Genomic DNA, 27,643 nt, shown 5'->3' with positions numbered 1-27,643 from the left:
CACACCAACATGGCACGTGTATACATATGTAACAAACCTGCACATTGTACACGTGTACGCTAGAACTTAAAGTAGAATAATAATTTTTTAAAAAAAAGAAATGTTACTATGTGATTGGGCACCTAAAGAAAAATCTGCTTTGGAGTGTCAAGGCCTGCCAAAAATGATCTGGAGGCAAAGAAGCCTATAGCTTTTGAATCTTCTTGCTCACAGCTGGGCTATGCCATCTCCCAGATGAAGCTGGCTCAAGTTTACTTGAAGATACACCTACCTGAAAGGGTGTTGTGATGGTTAGGTGGGGCACATACTTGTTTGGTGTACAGAACGTGCTCAGTAAATACTAGCTAAAATTACTAGTGTTATCACGGACATAACCATCATCATCTGGGACATACCTGTGTGAAGCTATTAACACCCTGTGGAAAATCAAGGTTTATCATCTGATATGGTTTGGATCTGTGTCCCCACCCAAATTTCATCTCCACTTGTAATCCCCACGTGTCAAGGGAGGAACCTGGTGGGAGGGGACTGGATCATGGGGGTGGTTTCTCCCATACTGTTCTCATGATAATGAGTGAGGTCTATGAGATCTGATGGTTGTAAAGTGTGGTACTTCCTCGCTTACTCTCTCTCTTGCTGCCATGTAAGATATGCCTTGCTTCCCTTTCATCTTCCACCATGATTGTAAGTTTCCTGAGTTCTCCCCAGCCATGCAGAACTGTGAGTCAATTAAACTTCTTTTCTTTATAAATTACTCAGTCTCAGGTAGCTCTTTACAGCAGTGTGAAAACAGACTAATACATCATCTTTTCTAATAGAGCACTAAGTTGGGGGTGGTGGGTAGCTTTCTAAGGAAACAAAACAACAAAGGGTAAGTAAGTCTTAACTAATTCAATAAACACAGATGAACTAACAGGCTCAGAGCTAGGTGCTATCTCTACCCTCAAGGTTCTCAGAAGTATACAGAAGGCCCACGTCTGCGGGGAGGGAAGAGAGAGAGAGAGAGAGAGAAGGATGGTCTCAGAGGGCCTCACAGAACAGGTAGCCTAGAATTGAGTCATAAAGGATCTGTAGTTTCTCAGGCAAGAGAAGAGATCTCTGCCCAAGGTCAGAAAGGCAGACAGCAGCCAGAGACAAAAGACCTCCTGTGACACTCCATGAGGCTGGAAATGTACCCCATCGGTCAAGGTAGCCATGTATATTAATCCACTCAGGCTGCCATAATAAAGTACCACAGACTGGGTGGCCTAAACAACAAAGTTATTTTCTCACAGTTTCAGAGGCTGGAAGATAAGGTGTTGGCAGGTCAGGTCTGGTTTCTCCTGAGGCCTCTCTCCTTGGCTTGCAGACGGCCACCTTCTTGCTGTGCCCATCAGTCAGACTGGATTAGCGTCCACCCTAATGACCCCATTTTACCTTAATCACCTTTTTAAAGGCCCTATATAAGTCTGAGTAAAGTCACATTCTGAGGCATTGGGGGTTAGGAATTCGTGGCGAGACACAATTCAACCCGTTACACCACGAAAGGACTGGTGGGAGGAGAGCCATTTTAGAAAGAGTGCCATGTGGTGCTGAGGAGAATGGAATTTGGGAGGGGAGACTAGAGGCAGTCAGGCCGCTGAGGACCCAGGAAGGAGAACATGGAGGCCTCGCCAACCCGGGAGAAAAGAGGACAAGGTATGTCTTGCTGGGGTTGGGCCATCTTGCTCAAGACTCAACCCCTTGTTATTCACTGCAAATCCCTGCCATCCCCTGTGGGGAGGAGTCCACTTGTCTGTATGGGTTCTCAGAACAACCCTTCCCTGGCTGGGCCTGATCACACACTCCCAAAACTTGCCAGGGTTCTCAGAACCCCCAGAAGCTAAACATTTCTACCTGAGGAGCAGAAATAAAAACAAGACTTGCAGTGGGTTGAGAACACGAGTCCAAGGCCTGAGAGTCAACTCTTCAGAGTGGAAGAACTGGCGCTCTGGTGCCCCCACTGGCCCATCAAGCCCCCTCTAACAAGCACCCCTCACAAATAAAGCCCCAGCAGGAAGCCCATTAACACCTCACAGGGGCAAACCTCAGGCCTGGAGGAGAAACTTCAAAAGACATCCCAGCAGCACAACATGCCAGAAGGGCCATCAATCAAGAACACCATCCCAGGAAGTAGCCGGCTGAACTGGGGAAAAGAGTCAGGCACATAAATTAAATGTCCCTCAGCCCCTATATGGAGCTCAATTTATTGCGATAGAGGCCAACTGGGCTCCTTAAGTTTAAAAAGGATCAAGGCCTCTATAAACAGTATGTAGAACTACCTTCCATGAAACAAAAACACCAAGAGAAATTCTCCTTTCTTTTCTTTTCTTTTTTTTTTTAAAGAAAATGATCCATTTGTAAAAATAATTCCCATGACACTGAACTCTTTGCCTCAAGTGTTACATAAAAGTCAACTCATTGGTCAACCCTTAAAAAAAAAAATAAGTCAGATACAACTACCAATTTGCCTTTCTGATTTGTTGAAATTAATTTCAGAATTGGATTTTCTCCTAAGTGGGGTGGCCTGCCGAAAAGACGTGCTAAAAACCTAAAATCTAATTCGTGCTAAAATTAGCTGAAAATCTGAATAATTGTTTATAGGCTCAACACTCCTTCTCCTCCCACCGCCCCCCTACACATACAAACGTTTCCCACCAACCCTTGAACTGCAAAAAACAGCTTGGTAAAAATCAGCAAAGATGCAAATAAGGGCTATGTGAGAAACCTTACGATTTCTCAGGAGACTGTTAGTTGTGTAATACCAAAAGGCATCACATATCTTATTTCCACAGAAACCCTCCAATGGCCAATATTTCGTTTTCCTTTTCTTGTTAACTATCTAATCTCTTTGCCCCTAATAATAATCAAAACAGCACTTACTACGTCCCAGGCCTTTGTTGAGTACTTTGCAAATCTTTACTCTCACTTCATTCTAATAGTAATTCTCTCAGGTAAATACTCTTGTTATTCCCATTTTATAAAGAGGAAAGCTGAGGCTCAGGGAGATTAAGTAATTTGTCCCAAGTCACACAGGTAGAGAACAGCAAAATGGAAATCCAAACCCAAGTTTGTCAGACCTAAATCCCATGCTCTTAATCATGAATTTTAATGGTCTGTCCTCACGCTAATTCAAAAGATGATAGAATCCTCTGCTTCCCAACTGGACTTTCAGTAAAATATATTTAGAAAGTGTTTGCCATTTAAACTTACTTAAGGTTCAAAAAGTGATTCTGAAGAGTATACACTGTGAGGTTTAAAAATATCTCTTAAGAATTAGGAGCAGTGGTTCATGCTTCTAATCCCAGCACTTTGAGAGGCTGAGGCAGGAGGATCGCTTGAGGCCACAAGTCTGAGGATCACTTGAACCCAGGAGTTGAAGGCTGCAGTGAACTATGATCATGACACTGCATTTCAGCCTGCGTAACTGAGACTGTCTCTTGAAACAAACAAACAAACAAACAAACAAACAAACAAAGAAAGAAAGAAAGAAAGAGAAAAGTAAAAAAAGAAAAAGAAAAGAAAAAAGGAAAGAATTTCATTGGATACCTTACTTAATAAATTACAGTCATAAGATTTTATCTTTTTTCTGGATTGTCATTTCTTCCCTCTTTGTCTGTTTAATAATACATGCACTTACACTATGCTGAGTTATGCAAACCATGAAATCCAACTCTAGAACTTGGGTGTATAAAAACAAATCAAAGTGTTACAATGGTTGCATGCTTTGCTCTGTTCACAGAGATGAGAACCAAAACAAAATAAAAATAGGTTATGTGTTAAGGAAGAATTTGACTTAAAATTTAGGAAAACACCCTGCACCCCAGACTGTAGGTTCCTTGAGGTCAGAGATCCTGTCTTATTTGACTTTTTATCCCCAAAACCCAGGACAGAACTGGCACCTAACAGGTGCTTGATAGCCATTTGCCAAAACGGAGGATGGATGGATGGATGGATGGATGGATGGATGGATGGATGGACGGATGGATGGATGGATGCATGAGTGCATGGGTAGACGGGTAGGTGAGTGGATGGATGAACGGAAGGAGGGATGGAAAATGGATGGTAAGGTGGACAAGTAGATGAATGGATGGATGGAAGGATGGATGGATGGATGGATGGTTGGATGCATGAGTGCATGGGTAGAAAGGTAGGTGAGTGGATGGATGAATGGAAGGAGGGATGGAAAACGGATGGTAAGGTGGACAAGTAGATGGATGGATGGATGGATGGACGGATGGATGGATGGATGGATGGATGCATGCATGAGTGCATGGGTAGAAGGGTAGGTGAGTGGATGGATGAATGGAAGGAGGGATGGAAAATGGATGGTAAAGTGGAAAGTAGATGAATGGATGGATGGAAGGATGCTCATACCAATGGTTAAATACTGAAATTCTGTCAAGAACTCATTCCCGATAAGTGTCTATGTCTGTTTTCTGGCTGGATATGTATTTTTAAACAGTCCATCCTAGATTAGGATAAATGAGTGAACTAGTTGCAAAGCCCATTAGCTCTTTAAGGGTCAAATGCAGGCCACTACTGAACTGTTGCCTTCCCCAGGACAGGCAGACAAACGCTAGCAACTGTACACTCCACAATTGCCCATTCAACAAACACATGGTGAATGCAAATAATTTTTCTGGAAGGCTGCCCTATCTGTTGGCACCAAAACCTATTTATAATCCTCTCCATGTGTCCTTCCTATTCTCAAGTCACTGTGGTGGGAAGTAACATTTATTCGCAAGAAAAATACTTTGGGTCAGTAACTAATCCATAAAACAAGTCTTGCTGCAGCATGGTATGACTCCAATTGAGAGGCAAAAAAAGAAAACGAAAATATCTGGCTTTCCTGAACACTGCAGCTTTGAGGTTGCCGATCAGAGCTTCTGTCTTTCACCCCAGCAAACACAGGGAGATAGGGACTTCTAAAGACAGGCTTTGTGGATAGGGTGAGGTGAAACCCACGTGAAATTCCAGAAAACCCTTCTTCAAAGTGCCTAGGCACTGCAGAGTTCCCAGAAGACTAAAAAGCAGAAAGAAAACTTATAAACAAATAATTTTTCATGTTTAACACAGAGAGGGATAACAGGTAAACAACCAGCAAAAATGCTGAGTAAACGCCAGTGTTCCAACAAGCAACAAAATATTCCTTTTACAGTAAGGGTGAGACTGCTCTGTGGTTTTCCAAAAGCATTTTTACATAAAATAGTATTTCACTTGAGAAAGCTAAGGAAAGGAATGTGAACACTCCATTTCACAAATAAGGGAACCAAGGCTCACTCTCTAAGGTTCAATGACTTGCTGAAGGTCACAGAACCAGGAAGTGGAAATGGACAGGTTTCCTGATTTGGAGTTTTTTCATCCTTCTCTGATATATTTCTCTTTGCTCAACAAAAACATATGAGGCCGCAGGTTGAGTGCCAGGTTATACCCAGGTAGATTCCAAGCTGGGAACAGATCCCATCTATATGACGCTTCCAGATGGGATTTAAGGATTGGAGCCAGAATTCAAGTTGGCTTCCCTCACTCCAAAGCATGTGGGTCCTCTGGGAAGCGATAAGAATTCTCCCAGTATTAAGCCAGCCAGAGGAGGAGGGACAGAGACAGAGATGAGAAACCCCACCCACACATCTGGAAACCGATAGGAAACTGAATGTGGACTCTCACCACTCCATCTTAAAGCCATCTCAGAGATAAGTTTCTGCATCTGAAGGCAAACCCTATGGTGGCCTGAACAGATATAATCTGGTTGTCTTTAGTACTATGAAGAGTGCCTTTTTAAGAAGCAAATTCTCCATTTCTAATTAGTCAAGTATCACAGCTTCTCTGATTAGACTATTATTTTTTAATTGTCCCCCTTTCCTACCCCACCGATCCCAACAAACTTGATGTGAACAGAGCCCAAATCAAGCATGAAAAAATGATCAGACTGAAATCCTCAAGTCTCTATACCATACCACCATTTTGCCTTTATCAAGGAAGATGAGAAAAAATAAAACCCATTCTACAGACGTCCCCAAATGTGGCTGAGGATCCAAAACAGTACAGAGGGAGCCTTTCAAAATGATGCAATAGGGTCAGGTGCAATGGTTCACACCTGTAATCCCAGCACTTTGGGAGGCTGAGTCAGGAGGATTGCCTGAGGCCAGGAGTTCAAGACTAGCCCAGGTAACATAGTGAGACCACCCCCCCCCATGTCGACAAAAATATTGGGAAAAAAAAAAAAGAAAAAGAAAATAAAATGATGGAACATAGGGCCTGGCTCCGGAGATTCGGATGAGTGGGTGGTCTAGGGGCACCCAGGTATCTGATGCTCATGCTGGGATTATTTTAAAGTACACCAGGTAATTCTGATGGTCAGCCTGCCTGAGAATCCTACACCAATACACGTAAATACATCTACATCAGGCAAAGGCTGTCTTAAAAGCTTGGACCTCCACATGTAGACCCACTAAGTGCCAAACACGAAGTGAGGTATATTCTACGCGCCATACAATCTCCTGTAGTCCTTACAACATCTGCAAGGGTGGCACACGGATGCCCATTTTACAGATTAAAAACAACACGGCTCAGTGAGATTATACTGAATTTCCCAAGTTTATGCAGCTAAGGATGTTTGAATTTCTAGGCTTTCCCAGGAAGTTCGCTCTGTGCTCCTAAACTGCATAGAAAAATCCCCTTCTGAGAAAAAGAGCCAAAGCAAATACTAAAATACAGAGATAAATGTATTGGAGAAGCTGGTGCCGGCATAAGGAATATCTTGATTTAATTTCACATTCTTGATAATATAACTGGGAAAGAAATGCTAGTGGAAACAGACATCCCAATTTTATAAGCTCCAGGAGAGTCTAATTTTCCGGGCACAGAGAGGGTGATAAGATCTTGTCTGAGATTTCACCACCAAGCAGGAACTAGGCCAAACAATGTCATTAGCCTGTAGTTCAGCCTGCTCCAGCCTGGGTGACCCATTCAGCAGACACGAGCGGGGATAAAGGCAGAAAATGCCCACTGGCAGGGAAACAAGATACAACTCACCAGGCTGGGGACAGAAGAGGCCCATTTCAATCAAAGAGTGGAGTAGACCCAAATCAACTTTCCCTCAGTGGGCATAGAATCAAAGAATCACTGTGGGATTCCCAGAGGAGAGTGAAGTACTTTGACACCCTTATGCAGGACACCTCCATCCAGCCCTCATTCTCTCAGCAGGATACCATTTCTTCCCAGGATGTTTTGGGGCAGAAGCCAGATGCAGTCACCTTCCGGGAATTAGGTCAGAGCTAAGCATCAGGAGAGCTAGCTCTCTATGACCACCTCACTCACTCAGTGTATTCTTGGGCAAGACATTTCACTTTGGGCCCGAGTTTATAAAATAAAGAGGTAAAACGAGATCATCTTTGAATTCCTTGCCATCTCTGACAATATACGAAACCAAGATCCACAGTCACAACCAGGCTGACCAGACAAAGTTTGCAGGGAGATTTAATCCCAAAATGCAGACCATAAAGAAGGCAGAAAAACCAACCTGCATGTAATCATAGTCACCCAGGCTCACCTGTGGCAGATAATGCATTGCAGAAAAGCACGCAGATAAGGAGAAAATAGTTATATGGGAAGGGAAAAGGTGGAGACCCAGAGAAGAAGAATGTTCACCTTCAAGGTCCCACCAGGGTAGACTTGAATACGATGGCAAATCTCCAAACCTTCCTTTGGATCTCCAAGTCATTCATCTACAAATATGTATTGAGCAACTTCACTGGGAGACAGGACACTGAGATCAGCTATTATCCTTATCCTTATTATGATTACTATTTAATTAGGGCAGCTGGGGAAATAAAGATATGTCTAATTAAGTGATGCTCAGATTCCCTAAATAGATTTTTTAAATCCACCATTAAGATTCAGAATATGTTCTATTCTTTCCCACTGGACTCACATATTCCAAAGGAACATCAGGCAGTCGACTTTAAAACAAAAGGACCACAAGCCTCCAGGGCCAGAGAACAGAAGGGGTAGCTGCAAACGCCACCGGCTGCAGACTGTCTGACTTCCTGAGCAGATACAAGCAAAGGCCAAGTGCCCTCAAGGGAATTCAAAAACCCCTGCCACCCCGCCTCCCATGCTGTGAGCCTGGGACAGATTTAGTTCCAGCCACAGAACACTTCACTGCACCAGCTTGATGTGCAGGGCTTATCCTGAACATGGCTAGGATCATGCCCCAGGAAAAAGATCCTATAAGTGAACAAAATTACGCTATCCTAAGAATCCCCTTCAACAAGTACTTTGGAATTTCAGATGCTGGAACAACCTATCCTATAGTAGACTAAGAGGTTTGGGGGTTTTTTGTTGTTGTTTTTTTAAAAAGGGTTACACAAGTGGCTAAGTAGCAGCAGCAGTGGTGCTCCTCCTGACCACTGCCCATGTACTAACCCACCCTTCTTTTTTTTTATTTTGAGACGGAGTCTCGCTCTGTCGCCTAGGCTGGAGTGCAGTGGCCAGATCTCGGCTCACTGCAAGCTCCGCTTCCCGGGTTTACGCCATTCTCCTGCCTCAGCCTCCCGAGTAGCTGAGACTACAGGCGCCTGCCACCTCGCCCGGCTAGTTTTTTTTTTTGTAATTTTTTAGTAGAGACGGGGTTTCACCAGGTTAGCCAGGATGGTCTCGATCTCCTGACCTCGTGATCCGCCCGTCTCGGCCTCCCAAAGTGCTGGGATTACAGGCTTGAGCCACCGCGCCCGGCCCAACCCACCCTTCTTACACTAACAACTGCTGCTCCTACTGGGCAAACTAATCACTAACGATTCGTCCTACTGCCTCTCACTGAATGCACCCACGCCCATTCCTTTAGGCTTAACAAGCATTTACTTCTCCATTAGCTTGTGTGGCATGTAAGATCCTGAGAGATGAGCAGAGCAGGTGCCATTGGGCCCACTGGCCAGATGCAGAAACTAATGCTCAGTAGTTCAGAGACTTTCCTGAAGCCTCCCAGCTGATAAGCAGTGAACTCGTTTTGCTACCTCATCCCTTACTGCCTGTAGCATGGGTGTGCAGAAAGACAACAGACACCTTTGATCAGTTCTGACGCCAGCAACTAGGAATGAAGCTGAGACATAAGGAACACAGGGCTCCTGCACCCCGTTCCCTGACGGAGTCCCAGTCCCTTGCACAGTTGTGCCTCCTAAATTAAACACATGCACTCTCCATAAGTAGTTTCCTAGGAAAACCAGGAAACCAGGTTGTCCTTTAGGAACCAACTCTGCAGGCCGGGCACGGTGGCTCAAGCCTGTAATCCCAGCACTTTGGGAGGCCGAGACGGGCGGATCACGAGGTCAGGAGATCGAGACCATCCTGGCGAACACGGTGAAACCCCGTCTCTACTAAAAATACAAAAAACTAGCCGGGCGAGGTGGCGGGCGCCTGTAGTCCCAGCTACTCCGGAGGCTGAGGCAGGAGAATGGTGTAAACCCGGGAGGCGGAGCTTGCAGTGAGCTGAGATCCGGCCACTGCACTCCAGCCTGGGCGACAGAGCCAGACTCTGTCTCAAAAAAAAAAAAAAAAAAAAAAAAAAAGGAACCAACTCTGCACCTGCAGAAAAGCCTTCAACAAAACCAACTGTGAAGGCTTTGCCGAAACAGTTCTCAGAACAGCTGCCCTGGTCCTGCCACAGCACAAGAAATCATCCCATCTTGGCAAACCCCACTCAACCATGTTTCCATGCTGCAGCCTTAGAGGAATGAAAATATCAATTTTTGAGCCACGCAAATCTAACAGGCTATCATGCAAAATGCTGGTGTCAAATCAAGCCTCAACCAGTAATTATCCATCAAGTAGGGCCATAATAACTGGCTCCCTGGGGTCACTTCACTGGGAGGCAGGGAGGTGGTTACTAAAGAGGGAGTTGGAATTGGATAAGTGACAGCCTTAAGAGAAAGGCGTTCATCTCACTTTTCTAGATTCTTCTACAGGTTAGGGGGTTCTACCCAACCCTCTAACCAAACCTCTCCCCCACAAAATCCATCCTGTGGCTACCTCGAGGCATTTATGATGACGCACTGGGGCAGATCTCCATCTATCATGCTGTGCCCTCTCTAAGTTTAAAGGAAGTTGGCTTTAGCTAATGGTCTGAAAGGTGCTTCCTTTCCCAACTGCTGTCATTAAACTAGCAAAACATTAATTTAAACTCTTATGGTAAGGGGGTTTCCTGGAAATTCCTTAAAGGAAGTCTATAATTGACAGTGTGGTTAAACGTCATACGGACAGCACAAAAATCCTAATTAAATACAATTAATGTAGGCTCAAGTCCCCTTGTAGACAAACAGCACTTTTGTTCATAAGAATTATTGTGCCATACCCCTGTTTACGGTTGGGACTATTATGAAGAAAGAAACACACACACACACACACACACACACACACACACACCCCTCAAGAGACCAGGTCTGGGCCTCAAAGCTCACCATGACATTTGCTCCAACTCTATAATCTGATTGAAGAGAAGAAAGAGTTAAAAAAAAAAAAAAAAAAGAAAGAAGAGAAAAGATTTTAAGAAAACAATAGTTTCTATTGAAATGCATAACACCATCTTTCAAAGATGAAAGGACTTAGTAGAAACACCATAAACCTCAGAATTACATAGTAAATTGCTTCTTTTGTTTAAGGCAAATTAATATTGGATCACAGATAAGAAATAAGCCCTCCCAGTATCCCCAGCTGAAGGATGCTACATTCATTATGCAGCTTGGGAGACCGCATGTTGACTATTTTGTAGAAAATGAATGAAGGGTTGGTGATAATCACCTTCCCACTCAAATCCTGTCTCATTACCTGAAGTGTTTTTCCTGCAAAGTGACACACAAATGATTTTCTAGTCTTCGCTTTCTTCTCATAGGCCACCATATGCAGGGCCAGGGAAAGTCCAGGGTGTGTTAACTATGCCAGTGAATCTGCCCGGGATCCTTCTAAGTGCTTCCGGGAACACGGTGCACAGACATTATATTTGCCTAGGTCTCTATCAGAGTCCAGCTGAATCTGGCACAAAGGCAACTGACAACCTCTGAATATCCCTTACTGAGCCCATATAATTAGTGAAGGAAATATAGCATGACAACATGTGTATCATCCAAATCTTCCCTCCTACTCACGTGCTCCTGTCACACTTGCTGACTCAAAAGTGGTCCTTATTTTTATTTTTTTTTTGAAACAGGGTCTCGCTCTCTCACCCAGGCTGAAGTGCAGTGGCACAATCACGGCTCACTGCAGTCTTGAACTCCTGTGCTCAAGTGATCCTCCCACCTCAGCCTCCCATGTAGCAGGGAATATGGGCACGTGCCACCACGCCTGGCTAATTTTTTTTTTATTTTTTTGTCGAGTCAGGGTCTCACTATGTTGCCTAGGCTGATCTTGAACTCCTGGGCCCAAGTGAGCCTCCCACTTCAGCTTCCTAAAGTGCTGGGATTACAGGCGTGAGCTACCATTTCTGGGCTCAAAGGTGGTCTTGACTCAGAGGAGGGAACTTCTCACTGCCAAAGTGACCTTAGATCCAAAGTTACCCAGTACGATCCTCAGCAGGAAAAGGCACTGACACGCAGTAGGTATTCAAAAAATGTTAGACACCACACAAACAAAAGTGACCAATTATAAAATGTCTGGCTTCATTTCGCCAAGTTCATCAGGAGTCAGCTTAAGGAACACCACATCCTTGTCATTCACCTCTATCACTCCGATTCCACGCTCCTGCAGTGATGGAATTCCTCCTGGAGCCAGGTGGTTCCCAGGTCTCTTTTGAGGCAATATTTCTCTTCTAAGAATTTGATACAGCCTCTGAAGTAGGGTGAGGGTGATGGCATCTAGAACTAGGGACTTCAGTGTGGCCAGAGGACAGCCGCCTCCACATCATCACCCGGGAGCTGGTTACAAATGCAGGATCAGACCCCAGGCCAGGCCTATGGAATCACAACCTGCAGCTTAACTCCAACCCCAGGGAATTCCACACGCATCTAAGTGTGAGAAGCTCTGGTCTATAAGTGGTGATTGCAAACAGGGGTCTGGAAGCCCCTACACCACCTCCTGGTTCTCCAGACGTTAAAATTGACAAGCTTCAGAAGGAAGAGGGCACTGATGACCATAAAATGAGGCTGTCAATAGCTTGCTGCTCCCTCGTGTAGACAGACTGGGATTAAATTGGCTTCGAGAGACTCATCCAAGCGTGGATGCAATAAAAGGCTCTGAGGAGGGAGCCCAGGAATCCCCCCAGGGGCTGAGCTTTGGGGTGCAGTTTTAATTTCACAGGACAATTCTTGGGCTTCTCTCCTGGTGCATCCAAGATTTTGCAGAAGAAAATGGCTGCAGAGATCAAATTCCAGCTTCCCCTAGTTACTTAACCACTCAGCCTAGGAACATTACCAAACCTCGCAAGGCTCTGCCTTCATCTTCAAGTGGCAATAACAGCCATGATGGAGAGGATTTGGAAGGGGGGAAAGAGAATGCATGAAGAGAGCTTAGAGCACTTAAGAAGTGCTCAGTAAACATCAGTTACTGTCTTTTTACCATTCGTAACTCTAGAAGGAAGAACAAACAGGAACATTTCGCTCCATGATCAACCTAGGCACAGGATAGAAGGTAGAGTGGAGGAAATCAATCCAAATGAGCCCAACAGTGAACACAAATTCAAAAACACATTTCTGCTAGGCTCTCCTAATGCGCCCCTTCCGCTTGGTGCCCTGAGCTTCCATTCCTCTTCACAGCAAGGCATCCTTTAATTCAGAATGGCCAGTGGTGACTTAGGTATCAACTCATCCTAGGGGCTCCCCCAGGCAAAGAGGCCAGTTTTCAATGGATGGTATGTTACCAGGGAGCCTCAGAGGAACAGTATGAAAGCACCTCACTCTTTTATCTGTATATCTCCCCTCCTGGAGTTCAGATGGGCCAAAAGCATGGACTCAGGGGGCTCAGGCATGTTTCGTAAGCCTTAGGCCCTCCACTTCCAACCATGCCTGAAAGTGGATGGAAGAAATGATGTCTACCTCGTTGCTTCACAGGTCAATTTGGAAATTGTTCACACACAAGGGATGACGACTAGTAAGAGAAAAAAATGCAATGAAAAAATTGGAAAGATAACCATTTTAGTAGCTTGTATTTTAACACAAGGATCTGAGCCAATCACATAAATCATATACTTCTCACCAGGATATGAACAGACACCATGCTCTCTGCTGAAGAAAAGGTGAACAGGAGAGAAACAAGAGTCAGGGTCTCTATTCTCCCAACTAACATTTGCCCCAATTTTGCCCCTAGGGGACATATGACATTGTTTGGAGAAATTTTTGGTTATCACAAGTATCTAGTAAGTAAAGGACAGGAATGGTACTAAACTGCCTCCATTGCACAGGACAGCATCCTGCAACAAAGATTTTGTTCAGCCCTAAATGTCAATACTGCCAAGGTTGAGCTTCACCTCTTATCTGCCTGAAACTCCTTCTCTTACCACTGCACTACGTGGTCTCCCTTCGTGTTTCCTATTGTTCTGAAGATAAAATAATTTTTTTTAAACGGGACCATATATCAGATTACCACAGCTCTGTAGCCAATGCTGAAATTTTAAAACACACAAAAAAGCTCTGTGCACATTGCTCTCCTTTGACCATCTCCAGTGCTTCCACCCCAAGGCTTTTGAACTTGGTTTTCCCTCTGCCTAAGCAGTCTCCCCGCTGCCCCAGCCCCATCATGTAGGTTCAGGGCTCACACACCATCTCCTTCACATCACCTAAGGTCTTCTCAATAACGGCCTTTCCTGACAGTCCCCACTGTCTCCCCCTGCCCTGCCAGAGCATCCATCACCCTCAGGTGGGTCAGGAGTTTTTACTTGTATATTATCTTACTCTTCCCACTAGACTATAAGCTCCAGGAGGGCAGGCATTTTCTCCTGTGTCACTGCATTTTCCTCACCACCCCAACAGTGTCTGGCACACAGCAGGAACTCAAAGGATATCTGGTGAAAAATGATGAATGAATGAATGGATTAACAAAAAAACAAACTAGCTTTGATTTCTTCCTCAGAAATTTGAGAGCTTCAGCATTCCCCAAGCTTTGACACCATCAGAGGGAAAGATCTCTGTGTAGAATCCAGTTCATCTTGCTACAAGATGAACAATAACCACTACAATAACCACTGTTCTACATCAGGGGCTGGCACATTTTTTCCTGTAAGGGGCCAGATAAGTGCCTTCAGCTTCGCAGGCCCATTCAGTCTTGGGAGCAACTATTCAACTCTACCGTTATCGCACAAAAGTGGCACAGAAAGTACACCAACAAGGGAGCATGGCTGAGTTCCAGCGAAACTTTATTTAAAGACATTGAAATTTGAATTTCATAGACTTTTCACGTGTCAAGAAATATTGTTCTTCTTTTGATTTTTTTTCCCCCAACCATTTTAAAATATAAAAACGATTCTTAGCTTACAGGCTATTCAAAAGCGGGAGATGGGCTAGATTCGGCCATGAATTTAGATGGTTCATTCAATAATACGACACCACATTAAGACGGCCCAGAGTCCTTTCACAATGGCCATCTCATTCATCCTCAGAACAATCCTAACAGGTTGGTTCTTCATATCCTTCTTTACTCCAGTTTACCGCTGAGGAAACTGAGGCACAAAGTAACTCATTGATATAGTTCAGATATTTGTCCCCTCCAAATCTCATGTTAAAATGTGATCACCAATCCCAGCACTTTGGGAGGCCAAGACAGGCGGATCATGAGGTCAGGAGATCGAGACCATCCTAACTAACACGGTGAAACCCCCGTCTCTACTAAAAATACAAAAATTAGCCGGGCATGGTGATGGGCGCCTGTAGTCCCAGCTACACGGGAGGCTGAGGCAGGAGAATGGCATGAACCTGGGAGGTGGAGCTTGCAGTGAGTGGAGATCACAACACTGCATTCCAGCCTGGGCGACAGAGCGAGATTCCGTCTCACAAAAAAAAAAAAATGTGATCACCAATGTTGGACATGGGGTCTAGTGTGTCACGGGGCAGCTCTTGCCATCCTGGGCTAATGAGTGAGTTGTTGATCTGTTAGTTCCCACGAGAGCTGATTGTTAAGAAGAGCCTGCCGGGCGCGGTGGCTCAAGCCTGTAATCCCAGCACTTTGGGAGGCCGAGACGGGCGGATCATGAGGTCAGGAGATCGAGACCATCCTGGCTAACACAGTGAAACCCCGTCTCTACTAAAAACACAAAAAACTAGCCGGGCGAGGTGGCGGGCGCCTGTAGTCCCCGCTACTCGGGAGGCTGAGGCAGGAGAATGGCGTAAACCCGGGAGGCGGAGCTTGCAGTGAGCTGAGATCCGGCCACTGCACTCCAGCCCGGGCGACAGAGCAAGACTCCGTCTCAAAAAAAAAAAAAAAAAGAAGAAGAGCCTGGCACCTCCCTCCCCTCTCTCTCTTGCTCCCTACCTCACCATGTGATAAGCCAGTGTTTCTTTGCCTTCAATCCTGAGTGGAAGCTTCCTGAAGCCCTCACCAAGAGCAGACGCTGACGTCATGCTTCGTGTACAGCCTGCAGAACCGTGAGCCAAGTAAGCCTCTATTTTTTTTTCTTTTTTTTTAGAGAAATGTTGTAAAGCTTTTAGAGAAACGTTGTAAAATGTTCCCAGCACCAGGAATGGTCGTGGAGTCGCAGCAGCAGGCACAGGCAGGTGACCCCCACAGAGTCTCACATGGCGAAGAGGATGAGGAAGGAAACCATCAAACAGAAGAGCCCCACGACCTCAGACAGGGCAAAGCCCCGAAAGGCACAGAAGAAGAGCTGCTGCTTGAGAGACAGGTTTCTGGCATCGCCAATGATCAGGCTGCCAAACACCATTCCAATGCCAGCCCCTGAACCACGCACACCAACTGTGGCTGCCCCAACACCAACAAACTTGGCTGCTGTGTCAGCGTCCCAGGAAACAACACTGATCTGGAACTCCCATGTGGCCACCTGGAGTAGGCAGCTGCTGTAGGAAGGCTGTTTAGATGAATTCTCTGGGCTGTTCAAGAGGGAGGCAGGCACAAGCCTGATTAGACCCCTGGTACCACAGTGGATCAGAGCTAGAGAAATGAGTGGTGCCCTGGGGGTCTGCATTTTTTAAGCCTGCACTCCCACTGCCCTGCAGCCCCGCTAAGCCCACAGCACTTGCCCAGCTCTAACCCTCTCTTCTTTAAAAATGACTCAGCCTCAGGTATTCCTTTACAGCAACACAAAGAGACTCAGACGGTGACTTATCCCAGGTTGCTGAGCCTTGGCCTTCGGACGCCACTGCCAGAATTCTTCCTGCACTTAATGGACTGTCTCAAAACCTTGCCAATAATGAATACAAAGACCTCAACTAATCCATCATCGATTCAGAGAACAGCAGGGAGCATTTCAGTGAATCGAGCATTGGAATCAGCAAAGATTCTTGTGTGAAGACACAAATACCAAATCAAGAGGATCACCCGGCCTCATCCATCTTATGGCACAGATGGTCGTTCAACCTGCCTTGGAGAAAGAAAAGGTGGAGACCAGCATCCTCCTGCCCTTTGGTGTTACAGGAAAAAGTTAATGACACAGAAAATTGGTTGTGTTGTCCAGGATTGCAAACGAGAATCTTAAAGGTGAAGGCTTCATCATAAACACACAGGGGTTATATATTAGAACCTAAGCCAGAATTATTTTTTCCACCTTAATTTCACAAACGTTCTGGAAAGGTAATTAAGACACTCAAACCAAATGCAAACACTGGGGGCGGGGGAGATTTACCTCCCAAATCTGTGAAGTCTGAACTGCATTCCTCTTACTTTCGAATTTAACAATAATCCCCGAATATATAAAATATCACCTTTTAACTCTCTCCAAAGTTACTGCAACCAGTATTCCCTCTGTGTATGTGAGACATGGCACAGAAAGACTAAGTTTCTGTGTTTCAAATTTCAAACACTAAGTCAAGGAAGGGTACTACCCTGGCCCACTTGTCCCTCCCTCTACCACCGCCCACCCCCATGCCCCGCCCGGAGTCAGGACATTTGGAAGCACTGGCAGAAATGCAAAAGTAGCCTTGAGCTCCACCCCTCAAGACCTGCATACCTAGACTCAGGAGGGAAATGGCCATAGAAACCAATGACCTCCCTCAGCGTCTCGTGTGCAACCTGGAGTTGCTCCCTATTCCCAAAATGCTTTTGCTGGGGAATTTTTAAGGCAATTGTTAAAGCCTAACGGGGTCTCCAAGAAGACATCTGGGACATGCTGATTGGTGAAACCCAGACAAAAAAGGCTACGCACCTGAGACTGCTCTTCACACTCTGGAATTCAAGATGGCACCTCCAGTTGGGTTCTGTCCATCACATTGGTAGTATTTGGTTTACTCTATCTCCAAAATGTTTTCCCCTGTCCCACCTCTTCACTGGTCCTACAACTAACCATCTAGCCTGAATTCAGTTCCCTAAAAAATACTTTTCATCATGCTCCTTCTTGTTTAGAGAACTTCCACAGTCCTTTTCTGGAGAAACTCCCTCTGCCTCAGTAATAGCCTATATTGATGACCCTGGTTTCCCAAACCAGGACACTTAAAAGGGGGCACTGTGAATAATTATGCCAGGACAAGAGCAGTAAACAGAACTCTCCAGGGAAAACTGGGACACAGAATCACCCCAACTCTAAGGTCTGGAAGGGAGAATACCCTGACTTATTTTCTTAGCTGTACTATATTTCTAACTGAACAGTTCCTAGCACAGCACCTGACATAGCACAGGCACCCGATAATAAATATTTGTGGAACTGAATCTATAAAACAGGAGCCTTAAATGATATCACAGATACTACTAACTAGAAAGAATTTGCCTCCACAAAGGATCCTGTAGATCACTACAAATTAAAATCATACCAGAAAATCACTGCTTCTGATAGTCTATTTCATTTTCTTTCTACCCTGGATATTTTTAAATCTCTCACTAATAGTGATTTTGTATATCTTAATAATTATTAATAGTACAGCCAGCCCTCTATAACTTGATTCTGCAACTACAGATTAAATCAACCACAGACTGAAAATATGTAGGGGGGAAAATACAACAATTTTAAAAGTACAAATAAAAAACAAAACAGTGGAACAACTACTCACATAGCATTTACATTGTATTAGTTATTAATATTATAAGTGATCTGGAGATGATTTAAAGTATATAGGAGGATGTGTTGTAGGTTATACGCAAATACTATACCATTTCATAGCAGGGACTTGAGCTTCCTTGGATTTTGGTATTTGAGAGGGGTCCCAGAACCTATCCCCCATGGATACCCAGAGATGATTGTGGTTACCATTACTGAGTCCTGCATTTGCTAAGTAGCCAAGGAACCTCAGCTATATTCTCTCAGCAGCCCTAATAAGGAAAGCGATAGTGTGCCTCGTCTCCAAGTGAAGAAATTGACGCTCTGCAAGGATAGATAATTCACTTGTGGTCACAGACTCTGCCCAAGGTCATTCCCTTCCATTGACCAGAAAACTCACCAACCAGAATATTTCAGTTCAAAAGCATTATTTTGTTTAAACCATTTCATCACCAAGACGAGGTGGCATAACATTCAGCAAACAAAAAAGCATATGAAATGGGCCATGCATACTCCAACTATACCACTGACTGTCAACTGCATTTGCTGTAACATAATGCAGATTCAAACTCAGGAAAGCAAGAACACCCAGAAGAAAGCCAGCAAGACCCGATGATAACATACCACACAAGCCTTCTATGAGCAGAAAGCAGAAAGGCAGAAACTGGCATCCTCTTCTCCAACGTGCAAAGAGGTTTTGCTGGCCAGCCTCGCAAGTGGGAAATACACTTTCCCGAGCGACGCAGAGAAGGAAGTCCCTGCTTGCCTGAAGGGAGGTGAGGACAAGGCTGGGAGGAGGAAGAAGAGATTCTATTATTAAACAAGACAGATGAAAATTCCTTTTGAAAAAGGGAAGGGAACTTAGGCTATAAACTCCCTGAAAGTGGAGACTGATTCAACCCAGGAGTTGTCCCACACTTCTCCAGCATTTTGTCCACCTTATCTTTCTCAATGAAATTCCACACACAAAGTCTAGAAAATTTATCTCCCATAATACTTTGATTTATGGTAATTTCAAACAAAAGGTTTTAGGTCTTTTTTAAAGTAAAATATACATATTTAAAGTTCCCCCTCCAACCTACTCATTTTAAAGTATGTATACATTTCCCAAATCTATAAGACTAGGCTGTCATGAGTACATTGCTCAAATTACAAGCTATCAAACATTTTACAGTAATACAATGGGTTGTTGACTCCTCTCTTAAAAAAAAAAAAATCAAGAAACTCACATACACTTACAAGAATCACTAACCAACTTCTCATAAATACACTCCCAGGAAATAAACTGAGCATCTCAATCCCAACAAACAGAAGGCTTTGTCTGCCAAACAAGACATTCTCTTCATTAATGTCTCCCTTGTATTGATTATGGAAGACATGCTGTACAAACAGTGTTTCCACAAAGAGGAGCGAGGAGCAAAGTTTTGCTGCAGTCACTCACTCCCTGCAGATTAAATTCTGCTCCTGGAAGCATATTCAGCCACCATTGATCTCAAAGGCTTTAAACTAAGCAAGGTGGGCACGGCGTTTCCTACAGCTCCTAATCATATAAACATTCAGTCTAAAAATGAACTGGGTTCTAAGAACAGCACAAAGCGACCTTCTTATCTTCATCATGCATAAATTGCAAATAGCAGTTCACAGACTCCAACCCTTCTTCCATTTCTGGTTCAAGGGCCCCTATTTAGTCACATGGCTGTAGTCTAGAACCAACATTGCATGAAATGGAAGTAAGGTTTGGTTAAGATCGGTTTAGCAGTAGAAAACCAGATACAGGTGTAAAAACAATTGGCACATCTCCTGCATAAACACTGTTGTATGAGGTCTTACTAAACAGAAAATGAACACATGGCTGACTAGATTTGTCAGCCTCCCCAAGACCAAGTTCTGGCCAGTGGAATGGGAGCAGAAGTGATGGGGACCTCCTCTGGGCCTGATTCAGTAAGCTCAATGTCCTTATCCCCTACAGCTAGATGCCAAAAAAGTAGATGACCTTCACGGTGGCTTTGAAAGCCTGTGTTAAAGATGGAAGATTCTCGATGTGGAAGGAGCCTAGGTCCCTGAAACACCAAATGGAGGAGAGCTGCCCAACCAAGAATACCTACTCTAGGCTATTCACATCAGTGGGAAATAAGTTTTTCTTGTGTTCATTCACCAAGATTTTGGGGCTTATGAAACAGAAGTTCATGTTACCTTAAATAACACAGGCAATGTGGAAAGTCCATTTATAAATATCTAAATTAGAGGCCCCACTGGATCTCAGGCTTGCTAGCATGTGCCTGTCCATGAATTCCAATGTCTCATGTCATTCATGAGTTCTACTCTATTCTACACCTCTGCAACCATGGTTGTGGGGGTGGGGGCCTTTTATTGCAATTTTTGGTTTTAGAACGCGAATATCATGAGAGTAAGATGAAATTCCTTTGTCAATGTTCAACAGGTATAAATTGAGCATCTATTATATGCCAGATCCTTCTCTTAGATGCTAAGGTACAGAGACATGTTTTCTGCCCCCTTATATAGGGGAAAACAGCAGACTCGTAAACAAAAACTGTACTTCAAATATGCTGTGTTAAAACAGAAGCAGGTACAAGATACAAAATAATAGAAGGCTGTCTTAGTCCCTTTTCACACTGCTGATAAAGACATACCTGAGACTGGGCAATTTACAAAAGAAAGAGATTTCATGAGCTTATAGTTCCATATGGCTGGGGAAACCTCACAATCACGGTGGAAGGCAAAGAGGAGCAAGTCACATCTTACATGGATGGCAGCAGGCAAAGAGAGAGATTGGGCAGGGAAACTCCCCCTTATAGAACCATCAGATCTCATGAGACTTATTCACTATCACAAGAACAGCATGGGAAAGACCTGCCCCCATGGTTCAATTACCTCCCATGGGATCCCTCCCATAACATGTGGGAATTCAAGATGGATTTGCATGGGAAAAATGTTACTAATTGTTTGAGGGAAACTGGTTAAGAAAGTCATCATAGGGAAGATGACCTAGCAGGGTGTAAAGGATAATAGTCATTTCGGTTGTGCTGAAGTGATGGTGGTGATGATAGTGGTAGTGGTGGTAATGATGGTGGTGGTGGTGTGGCAGTGGTTGTAGTTGTAGTGGTAGAAACAGCAGGAGTAACAGTAGCATCAACACATAGAAGGAAGATAAAAGCATTTAAGAAAGAAAAAATCTTACTTGTAAAGAGGTTCAAGGGGGCCAGCTATTAGAAAGACTGTCACACCACATAAATAATCGCAAGAGATAATTACCTCTGCCACTGCCACATTTCTCATATATGATCATAACCACCAGAAGCAATCATATCATCATTGCCAAGTTAAGGATAAAGCTGATGGTTGGATAATCCAGGCTTATGGAAAACGGTCAAGATTTCCTTTATTCAGGGGACCAGAATGAGACGAGTGACCCTGTTATTTCTGGCACATCTCAAGGTTAAAAGGGTTTATTTAGCTTTGTTTTTCCCAGTTATGGGATGTGATGCACACCCTTGCTTCAACAGCAACAGAGCAAATGTAAATTCTGCTTTACAAAAGCAAACCTCTATTCAGTGTTTCCTTTTTGTTTTTTGCAGTCACTGATATGTGCTTTACAACTCTTATTTAATCCACACGACAACCCTGGCAGAGAAGGAAGAAGGTTACGATACTTCACTTTACAGAGGAAGCAATTGAAGCCCAGAGAGGGTGAGAAACTTGCCAGGGTCATGAAGCTTGAAATAAATGACATGAACCAGCTTCAAACCCAAACAGTCTGACCCCAGAGCTGAGTTGATTAGATGGGTAAGCCAAAGGGCAGGCATTACAGGCAGAAGGAACAGCAGTACAAAGGTGTCATGGACGGGGGAAATAGAACAGTATATGGAGGGAATTACAAGAAGTTAGAGGAGAAAAGAATTCCTAATCTGGGTGTGGCTCAAGGGCAAGGAGACCAGTGAGGATCCTCTGTCCTAAGACTGGTAAGTGGATGAGGGTTTGCTTGCATACGAAACTGTGAGGTTAGTACTCGTGGTAGATTGCAAAAAACACCCCAATTCCATATACCTCCTGATGCATTCCCTTGGCGCTGTGACTCTGCAGTGCCATCCTGGGCAGGGCAGTCTGCCAGGAGCCTTGATGCTGGGCCTGGCCATGTGATTTGCTGTGGCCAATGGGATGGCAGCAAACATGCTGGGGAGGGGGTGAGAAAAACACTTAAAAGCAGTTACATGAGTGGCTCACTGGCTCTTGTACCTTTGCCAGATCCATGAGAATGTGCCTGGGCTACACCTCTAGAGGAGGATGAGAGAGACACAGGAAGCTGAGACAAATCATCTCAGTCATTCCCCCCAGCCAAAGCCATCCAGACACATAAGTAAGGCCAGCCAAGACCAGCAAAGCCCTCTGGCCTGGCCAGCCCAGATGTGTGAACAACAAACACTGACTACTGTGTGCTACGGAGGTAGTTTGCTGGGCAGCACTGTGGTGGCATTAACCAATAAGTACTATTGCCATCACTGCCATTTTACAAATGGGGAAACCAAGGCCCAGAGAAGGGAAGAAACAGGGTCAAGATGACAATGGCTAGCAAAAGCGGCAATCTGAAAGCAGGCAGTGGTGCCAAAGCCTTTGCCCTTAGCCATTTTCATGTGCTAAAACTTCTCTCAAGGAAGCAGCAAAAGCAGGATCTGTCTCAGCAGGAGGCAAAGCATGCTGCCTGGCTCCCAGGTGGGGCTGCTGGGCTGGGAGAAGGGGCTCTGGATATCCTGCTAATTGGCAGCATTCGCCCTCTCCAGTCATTGATTTAGGTTGGCAGTGACAGAAACCATCTGCTCGCACTTCACTTCCTTGCCCTCCCTGCGAGCTCTGCAACATGCAGAGGGAGCCCGGCACACCTGAGCTTACCCCACCTGTCCCTGCACCGAACCGTCACAGCTCAGACCCTTCTCTCCAAAGATGCCTTCTGGGGCCAGCACCTGGAGCCCGCAGAGGCTGTCTCTCCAGCTGCACTCTTCCCCCCTGAATCTTCCGGCTTGGCAGCCCCTTCCAGGAAGTCTGCAGCAATGTCTCCAGCACCTGCCTCTGTTCCCACCTTCCATCACCTCCCCTCCTTGTTTCCAGATTCCTTATGCCTGGCTCTGAGGTTATCCCACTTAGAGGTCGACTGTTCTGACAGCCAGCTGTATATGTCCCCTCTCCCCTCCCCATGGTCCCTCCTCTAGCCAAGTAACGAATGACGGCTTGGCAAAGAAAGCACAAGCCCTTGCCAAAATAAAAGGTCTGTTGGAGCAACTCTCAAGAGTTACAGTGTCCTCTTAGCCCTCCCGCCCGGGGAACATTTCCTGCAAAGCTTCCATCTTTGTCGGACACCAGAATCCCAAAGGTGATCATTGTAAATTTAGCACCTAGACTAGGTTTCTCAAAGTGGCACAGCACAGCTAGAATCCCTGAGGGTGCCTGTTTGATTCCAAGCCTCATCCTGGCCCTAATGAATCGACTCTCTGAGGGACACCTCTGAATAAGTTTCCAAGTGATTCTCCCACTCCAACATTTGAAAACAGCCTTTCTAATGTGCCGGACTGTCCATCCTGGTCAAGTCATCAAGTAATTTACATGTGTCATCTCACCTCCGCCTCACTTCAACTCTAGAAGCAGATACGATCTTTCTACCATTTTAGATATGAGGAAACTGAGAATCTGTGATGTCATATAACCCCCAGGTCACACGGCTAATATGTGGCAATGTTGGACTTTGAACAAAGCTCAATCCCATGCTCAAAACTTGCTCTGAAATGCTCCTGCGATAGGTGACTTATGTATTTCAGGATGCTGATGAAATTGGATATCTGTGTTTGCTTGTCATACTTCTCCATGATCCCTAAAACCACGATGAATGGAAACGCACAAATCAGACACCTGATTTTTGGGACATTCCTTCCACAGTCACTTTTGTTGAGTGAGTGGAGAATAACTACCGTGTTTCCAGAATTTGAAGAATGACTTGATGATGTCCCCAGTTCTCAAAATGTTTCTCTTGGAGCTGATTTTAAGTCCTATTCCAGCCTCACTTCCCACCCCGTGACAGAAGGTGGGGTGACTTAGGAGTAAAAACAACGCTAGTAATCTTTATAACTCACCGTCACAGAGATAATGCTTTGAATCACCTCCCACCTCATCTTTTTTTTTATAGCAAAGCATGAGACACAAAATAGGTAAATAATGAAACAATGGACAATTAAAGCTGAACTGCTAAGCAAATAATAAGGGAGTGAAAGGAGCAGCTACATTTGCTGAATGCTTGCCAAGGCCAATAACCTGTGTTAAGCTCTTTACATACATTATCTAATTTGGCCCTAAGTGATATGATCTCCATTTTACAGATGAATAAACTTAAGGTGATAGAGGTTAAAGTAACTTGTCCAAGATCAAGCAGCTAGTTAATGGTACAGCTCTGACTCCAAGCTACTCCCGAATCACTCTGAAATCAATTGCTCTGAAAATACTTGCTATGCAAAGTGTGGTCCCCAGACAGGCAGCATCAACGTCACCCAGGAGCTTTTCAGAAATACAGACTCTCAGGCCACACCCCAGACCTATGAAATCAGGACCCAGCAAGTGCAGTTGTCTGAGAAGCGTTGTCTAGAACTGGGTTGCTTAGCCTCTGAACTACTGACATCACGTGGAGGGTAGCTCTCTGCTAGGGCGTGTGGGGGATGCTGTCCCATGCAGTGTCCCTGGCTTCTACCCACTAGATGCCAGTAGCAACTCTCACCCCTTTACAAGTCATAATGACCAAAAATGTCTCCAGCATTGCTAAATGTCCCCTGGGAAAGTGAAATAGCCCTCAGGTGGAATAGAACCGCTGGTGTCTATAACAGCCCTGTTCTGCCAGGCTGAATTTCTGGCATAAATCTGGGGTTTGTGGGCAAAAATTACAGAGACCGGTCTAATAGGTGTCCAAAAACAAAAGAGCCTCTGAGTTCCAAGGTCTGGGTTTGGGTCGAGGTCTGTCACTGACATGCTCTGGGGACAGAATCACAGACTTCCACCTCTTCATTCAGCACCAGTGCAAGGCTGGACTCTGGCATGGCTTCCCCAAACCTTACTGCCTATGGGGATCAACTGGGAGTCATTTTTAAAATATTGATTAAAGTTCCCCCCCGCCTCCAACCACCCAAACTAAATCAGAACCTCCAAGTGGGGCCCCAGATGTTGCTTATTTTTCAAGATGGGGGATGGGTGTCTCACTATGTTGCCCAGGCTGATCTCAAACTCCTGGGCTCAAGGGATCCTCCCACCCCAGCCTCCCTAGTAGATGGCACTACAGGCACACACCACCCACCACACTCAGCTCCCGCTTTTTAAACAAGATCCTCAAAAGATCCGAAAGTACCTAGGCCATGAACTGGCTTTTAGGAATCACTAGACGAGAACATTCCCAGGGACCCTAAATTGCAGGAGTTGACCTCCTGTGCCCCAGGCCTCCTCCCTACCCAGATGTGTCACTTACAGCTGACTTTCAAGTCACCAGACCCTAGAGAGTCCTCAGACTCCCAGGGAAGCCATCTAGCCCAGCACGGGCTGCGCACCCGCTGCCACTGAGGGGACATCGAAGAAACAGGACTCAGCAGTGCCGGAGTCAGGAATCTGGTATCTGGTTTTCTCGACACACATGCCACTGTGCCTGAGTCCACCTCAGTGAGAAGCCAGCGAGCTAACTACATTAACACAGCTCGACCAAGTTGGGCAGGCAGGGCTGCTTCAGCCGTGAGCAGTCAGGGAGAAATGGGACTTTTCTGCAGCTGCAAAACTACGGGAGGCACTGAAGTGGGTCCAGAGGAGCCCTTCCTCCCAGCCACCGACTCTCCGCGCAGCAAGGTGCTGATGACACGGACGCTGTCCTGGGGGTGTGGGGTACACCCAGGTAAGACCTAGAGAGTGAGAATCATTGTCTTGACTGGAGCAAACTCAGTGGAATGCTCTCTGCAGAGCCAGAAAAAAAAGCTAACACGGACTGGATGCGTCCACACTTTGAGGCATTTTACATCTCATTTCACCAGCTTTCTAAACCCAAAACTACAAGGTTGAGCCCAAAAGCATTTTACCATTTTTAATTCAGGCATCTGCCTGACGACTTTTTTTTTTCCTCTCCACATAAAATTTTTTTTTTCTCCCCATAAGTCCTCCAGCATTCATTCACAGCCCTTCCTTGGCTTCCGCTGGTCAGTTCCTGAAGCAATCCCTGGCCACAGAGAAAGCGAACGGGTCCTAACTGTGTCCCGTGCTGATGCCCCACTGGTGGTGGCCAGAACTCCCAGGAAGATCAGGAAGCACCATCATAATCAGGAGAGCAGAGGTCAGCTTCCCAGGCCCCTGCAGGGCCTCCAGGGGACACAAGACACAGGGCCCAGGCACAGAAGGTCTCACTGGTCAAGTCCAAGTAAGAAGAGGAGCTCCCAAGTGAGAGAATGGAAAGACTCTTATTGTTGGCTACTTGAGGTGTGCCAGGAGCTGTTCTAAGCATTTACATGGATTTGCTCTTTTATTCCTAAACAGGCACACACTTTAGAAGGTGGGTATTAATTGCCTGCCCCAACGCGCAGGTGTGCAATGAGGCTCTGATAGGGTTAATGATTTGTCCGAGGCCATACAGCCAGGCAGTGGCAGATTTGGGGTTAGAATGCAGACATGCAATGCCACACACCACCCTGACGATGTCTGGATGGGCATATTCCTTCCATCTACCAACAGTTCCTTCTCTCTTGTAATGAGCACCTTTAGTCACATTACCTGCATCTATACATTACTGTCTAACCTAAATATTACATAAGACTTTGCTACACAAAGTGTGGCCTCAGGCCAGCAGCATCAGCATCACCTGGAAGATTGTTAGAAAGGCCGAATGCCAGCTCTGCCCCACATCTACTGAATCCAGATCTGCACTTTAACCAGAACTCCAGGCGATTCCCATGCATGTGCAGATTTGAGGAGCGCTGATATGGCAGTTTTCTTGCTGACTCAGTAGAAGGGCCTGCCTCTGAATTCTCCTCTCCTGGGTTCTGGGCCTCGGGAGTATTTGGATTCTAACTGAAGATTTATAACTTTCCATTGTTAAAATTATGTCATGAACTCTTTCCTGATGATGCCCCATGCTGGTGTCTCTCTTAACTCAGTTTGCACTTGACAGTCTGAATTGCACCATGAGCTCCTTGGAACGTAGATGAGCTACTCAATTTAACACCTGGTGCTCTCTCCATCTGGATCACCTTGTTTCTTAGATGCGGCGGGGGGGCGGGGGGGGGGGGTAGGGCTAAAAGTTAAGAGACTAATTGCAGAGGGAGCGGAGATAAATTATCACTCACAAATCAACTGATTTCCATCCAATTAAATTACTAGCAATCTGAGGAGATGACTTCTTTTTCCACACAGCAACCAACGGGTACTCAGAAAAATGTACATCTTTATTAACTGAGTCATCTGGCCAATTCTTATTTTCCTAGACTG

The 27,643-nt window shown here is 45.2% G+C and overlaps 1 protein-coding gene and 1 pseudogene across 4 annotated transcripts in view; both read right to left on the bottom strand.

Annotated features, from left to right (window-relative positions):
* CHST11 (carbohydrate sulfotransferase 11) overlaps positions 1–27,643 on the bottom strand; it is a 308,964-nt gene that overhangs the window by 233,963 nt on the left and 47,358 nt on the right. The window lies entirely within an intron of this gene.
* LOC103238998 (ATP synthase F(0) complex subunit C1, mitochondrial pseudogene) lies at positions 2–27,420 on the bottom strand (annotated as a pseudogene).

This window comes from Chlorocebus sabaeus, chromosome 11, assembly GCF_047675955.1.
Source record: "Chlorocebus sabaeus isolate Y175 chromosome 11, mChlSab1.0.hap1, whole genome shotgun sequence".
In the NCBI taxonomy this organism is placed as follows: domain Eukaryota; kingdom Metazoa; phylum Chordata; class Mammalia; order Primates; family Cercopithecidae; genus Chlorocebus; species Chlorocebus sabaeus.
This window is presented reverse-complemented; position numbering and strand designations above follow the sequence as displayed.